Source organism: Zingiber officinale, chromosome 5A (genome assembly GCF_018446385.1).
Source record: "Zingiber officinale cultivar Zhangliang chromosome 5A, Zo_v1.1, whole genome shotgun sequence".
NCBI classification, from domain to species: domain Eukaryota; kingdom Viridiplantae; phylum Streptophyta; class Magnoliopsida; order Zingiberales; family Zingiberaceae; genus Zingiber; species Zingiber officinale.
The window spans coordinates 43,217,841-43,223,541 of NC_055994.1; the positions used below are offsets into that span (position 1 = coordinate 43,217,841).

The 5,701-nt window shown below is 41.2% G+C and overlaps 1 pseudogene; it reads right to left on the bottom strand.

Annotated features, from left to right (window-relative positions):
* Window positions 1-4,325: 4,325 nt before the first annotated feature.
* On the bottom strand, window positions 4,326-4,397 carry LOC121983596 (annotated as a pseudogene).
* Window positions 4,398-5,701: the final 1,304 nt, after the last annotated feature.

Consider the following 5,701-nt stretch of genomic DNA (forward strand, 5'->3'; position numbering starts at 1 on the left):
CTTCGCCAGTACTGTGCTTCAAGTTAAAATTTAACCCCTTTTTAATCTATCCTTATTTGCCCATCTGGGTAATCTACTCTTGTTTTACCCATTTCGGGTAGATTAAGTTCGGTTACCCTGTCGGGTAAATAGATTTCGGAGTTGCCAGTTATTCTGGACCCTCCTTCTATTTGATTTTTGAGTTTTGAATTTTGAATCTTGAATTTTAATTCCGAATTTTGAATTTTAAGTTTTTAATTACGAATTTTGAATTTGAATTTTAAGATTAATTTTGAATTTTAATTTTGAGTTTTAGATTAATTTTGAATTTTTAATTTTGAGTTTTAGATTAATTTTGAATTTTGAATTTTGAGTTTTAGATTAATTTTGAATTTTTAATTTTGAGTTTTTTAGATTAATTTCAAATTTTGAATTTTGAGTTTTAGATTAATTTTGAATTTTTAATTTTGAGTTTTAGATTAATTTTGAATTTTTAATTTTGAGTTTTTAGATTAATTTCGAATTTTTTATTTTGAGTTTTAGATTAATTTTGAGTTTGATAATTAATTTTGCATTTTAATTGATTTAGCTCCCCCTAGATCATAGCCTCGATAAGGTCTATTGAGGTAATGTATCTGATCTTTAGGGACCCAATATTGTCCAAGTCCAACTTGATTGATCAGGTTGGACTTGGCAACCCATGCTTGGACCACTTTTCTATTTGGTTTGTTTATTAAGGATAGGTAAGATTTATATTTCTTTTTATATCCTAGTCCAGTTCGATTGTAGATTGCCCTTTGTGTTCCAAGAATTAAGTCAAGATTCTTGGATCCTAAGGAAAATCGTTCTAGGGTAGTTTTCAAATCCTTTACCTGACTTTTCAGATTGGAATTCTCTTCCTCAAGTTTTTGAACTTGAGTTGAGGTTTCAGTCTGAACTTGATCAGTTAAGGATTCGTTGTTTGGCGTTTCTTTAAGGAGTGTTACCTCCTTTAGAAGCGCTTTGATTCGAATCTTGGACTTAGCTACTTTATGCATTAAATAATTAATTAAACTATATAACCGACTTTTACTTACAGAGGGGTTCGGCCCTTCAGAAACGGATGTGGATCCGTGGCTTCTCTCGGACTCGGCTTTTGATTCGTCCTCACTTCCAGATCCGTTGGTGAAGTCCCGGGCTGTCAAGGCAAGAAAGTTCGTCTGTTCTTGTTCTTCGTTGTCGAATTCCTCGGAAGAAGACTCGTCCCATGTTGCCTTCAATGCCTTCTTTCTTTTGGGTTTCTTTGGATCCTTCTGGTTCGGGCAATTCGCCTTGATGTGACCCTTCTGATTGCACCCGTAGCATGTCACTTCGAATTTGACCTTCGAGCTTGGTTGGGCTTCTTTAGACTGAATGGCCTTTCTAAGATCCTTTTTGTTGAAGCCCTTCTTTTTGCAGAGCTTCTTTACTAAGCTGACTATTTCGATTGTGAGTTCATCATCGTCTTCTGAGTTTGGTTCTTCTTCTGACTCAGGTTCGGTTCTTCGCTTGACCTTTGACTCACGCGATCTCCCTGTTCCTGCAACCAAAGCCAACCCTTTCTCGGTCGGGCGTGCATTAGTCTGTTCATGAAGTTCGAATTCTGCAAACAGTTCATCTAATTTAATGGTAGACAAGTCCTTGGAGACCTTGTAGGCATCTACCATGGATGCCCACAAGGTGTTCCTTGGAAAGGCATTTAGAGAATACCTTATGATGTCCCGGTTGTCTACCTTCTGTCCAATCGCATGAAGACCATTGAGCAGATCTTGAATCCGGGCATGGAGTTGGGCGGCTGTTTCACCTTCCTGCAATTTGATGTTAAATAATTTATTAAAAATTAAGTCTCTTTTACTTACTTTGGTGTCGGATGTCCCTTCGTGAAGTTCAATTAGCTTCTCCCACAATTCTTTGGCGCTGTTGAAGGGGCCGACGCGGTTGAGTTCTTCTTTTGATAGGCCACACTGGAGGGTGCAGGTTGCCTTGGCATTAGCTTCCACTTTCTTGATTAAGGATGCATCCCAGCCCTCGTACGGTAGTGGTTTGCCGGTGGTGTCAGATGGTAGTTCGAATCCGGTTTTGACAATCATCCAGACTTCAAAGTGAGTCTGGAGATATGCCTCCATCCGAACTTTCCAGTACCCGAAGTCGTCTCCGGTGAATAGCAGCGGGCGGGCAGTACTGTAGCCTTCTTGAAGGGCCATTTCAGTTTTACCTAAAGCGAAAAACAACCACAAAAAAAAATGTCCCAGGACTTGGTCCTGGCTTAGTAGTGCGGAAGGAAAAAAATGAATCACGAACTCGGGTGGTGTTGCACCAATTCCGAGAAAAACCGATTCGATGGAAAAATAATTAGAATATAGCTATGAGGCTAAATTCTAATCGACTCCGAAAAAAAATACCACGACAAAAATATTTTGAATGGTGGTTGCACCGATTCAAAATGACCCCGCTCTGATACCAATTGATGGATCGAAAGCGCTAGAGGGGGGTGAATAGCGCTCGTGGCTATTTCATTTTTCGAAATCGTAAATCGTACGTGAAACTAATAGAGTAATAAGCAGCGGAATAAAGACAGTCAACACAGAGCCTAAGGCGACTCCTACTCGAAGGCCTGCGATCCTTGATCGCTTCCGGTGGGCAACAACTATAATATCGTGAATAAGTACAACTGGAATTGAAATAATACCGACAACAAAATAATAACTGAAGCTTTAGGTCGTCGGCGACTGTAACAGCACTTTAGAGTCGTTTCTTGAGCAGCACACAGCAGAAGGAAGGCTTGTTCAATTGTCGTTGTGAAGCTGCACCTCAACCCTCTTTTTATATGACATTCAGGGCGCCTGGATCCTTTCCGAGCGCCTGGAGTGTGACGTGGCCAACCAACCAGGATGCTCCACGTGGCGAAGTCGCGGCAGTGATAAAATTTGATCCCGGGCGCCCGGACCTCCGGGCGCCCGGATCCATTCCGGGCGCCCGGACCACCTTTTTCCAGCAGGTTCCTCACCTGCAAACAAAGGTTAGTCCGAGCAAAATACCCTGCAAGACAGTGTTAGAATCTGATAAAATAAAGTAAGGAATAACTAACAGTTTTCGGACTGTCCGAGTCTGACTTCGGATTCCCAACCGGAAACTCTAGGTCGACCCGACGCCTACTGTTCCTTCTACGAGGAACGCGTCCTCACCTACTCCCCTCAGGAGAGATTACCTGATGCCAGTCCGGTCCTCTAGACCGACTGGACTTCCCGCCTAGGGTTACCACCCCTTAGGACCTAGGGTTACCTCCCCCTAGGGTTTTTCTCCACCTAGGGTTACCACCCCCTAGGACCTAAGGTTGCCGCCCCTTAGGGTCTTCCTCCACCTAGGGTTACCGCCCCCTAGGACCTAAGGTTACCACCCCTTAGGGTTTTCCTCCACCTAGGGTTACCGCCCCCTAGGACCTAAGGTTACCACCCCTTAGGGTTTTTCACCTGCCTAACCGCTGCTAGGACTTTCCTGAAACACTCATTTAAACATGTTAGATTACACACTAACTTAACTTTGAATCCTTTGCCATTATCAAAACTAAGGTTCGATCGTCGGATGCTTCCTGCACCAACATCAACCTTATCGCCATGTCGGACTAAGTCCACCTGCAGGGTTTAACATGACAATCCTTATGAGCTCCTCTTGGGGACATTATCAACCTAGATAACTAGGACACAGTTTCCTTCTATAATCAACAATACACACTATAAGTGATATCATTTCCCAACTTATCGGGCTTATTGATTTATCAAACTAAATCTCACCCATTGATAAATTAAAGAAATAAATATCAAATATATGTGCTTGTTATTATATTAGGATTAAGAGCACATACTTCCATAATAACTGAGGTCTTTGTCCCTTTATAAAGTTAGTATAAAAGAGACGACCTCTAATGGTCCTACTCAATACACTCTAAGTGTACTAGTGTAATTATATAGTTAAGACAAACTAATACCTAATTACACTACGATCTTCCAATGGTTTGTTCCTTTCCATCTTGATCGTGAGCTACTGTTTATAATTTATAAGGTACTGATAACATGATCCTCTGTGTGTCACACCACACACCGTGTTATCTACAATATAAATTAATTGAACAACTACATTTATCATAAATGTAGACATTTGACCGATGTGATTCTTATTTCTAGATAAATGTTTATACCAAAAGCTAGGCTTTTAGTATACATCCTAACAATAACATCTTGGGATCAGTGTGAGCAGAAATTTTTGGACAAATTTTACCCGTCGAGTAAAACTACACACATGAGGAATTTAATTGCAAGCTTCAAATAGATAAACTCAGAATCGCTATTCAAAGCATGGGACAGATTCAGGAATATGTTAAGATAGTGCCCTCATCATGGCATCGAGAAGTGGTTGGTGCTACATTTGTTCTACAATGGAATCAACTATCATATGAAGGTGCCCCTCGATTCTACAACAGGAGGGGCGTTAATGAACAAGAGCCTTGATGAAGCTGAAGAGATCATAGAAAATGTGTCACAAAACCACCACCAGTGGGCAGCTAAACGATCTGGAGGTTCTTTCTCTAGGAATCTAATAAAGGCATCAGGAAAATTTAACGTAGATGCAGTCACGCTCATGTCTACAAAGCTGGATGCTCTGACCAAGAAGCTTGAGACCATGGGGAACAACGCAACCAATGCAATAGTATGTGTTTGCGAAATTTACAGAAGTTCAGATCATGCTCAAGATACTTGCCCCCTAGGACCAATACAAGCACAAATAAACCAACTTGAGTAATGCGATGTGATAGTCAGTTATAACCAAAAGCAAAACAATCTCTACTCTAACACATACAACCCTAGGTGGAGGAACCACCCAAATTTTTCTTACCGGGGCAATTAGGATCAAGGACTAGCAAAACAAAGTTACCAACCTGGGCAACAAAGCTACCCACCTGGACAACAGATTTATCAACAACAGCAACCTTCACAACTATCCATAATCGAAAAGATGCTTGAAGAAGCTCTCTTGGAAAAAAAAGAGATGAAGAATGAAATTAAGCAGTTGAATCAAAGATTGGAGAATTCTGAGAAGCATCAAAAGATGCAGGGTAGCCAAATCGCCCAGATAGCCCAGTCCTTTTCAAGAGCGCCAGGAGCATTTCCAGGAAAGACTGACATAAACCTGATGGAACATTGCAACCATATTAAGCTGAGGAGCGGACGGACTTTGAGAGACTCCCAAATGATTGCTTAGAAAGGAATTGACTCAGAAGAAGAGCCCTCTCCTCTAATGCCTAATTTGGTCCAGAACAAGGATAGGGAGGAGTTCACCAAGAAGGTCAAAGGGACTCTTCCACTTCCCCCATAAGTTAGACAATTCCTTTCCCCCAGAAACTAATTACATCCCAAAAGGATGAAGAGTTCCACCGATTCCTTAAGAAGATTAACGAAATATGCATTAAAGTACCTCTGATAGATACACTGCACCAAATATCGAAGTTCAACAAATTTTTAAAAGGTATTCTATCTAACAAAAGACAGACGGGAGACTTCGAGACTGTGGCATTGACAGAGAAGTGCAGCGCTCTACTCATGGAAGATATTCCCCCAAAGCTCCAAGATCCAGGAAGTTTTTCTATACAGTGTAAAATTGGCCCTAAGCTCATACAAAAGGCTTTCTGCGACTTGGGAGCGAGTGTTAG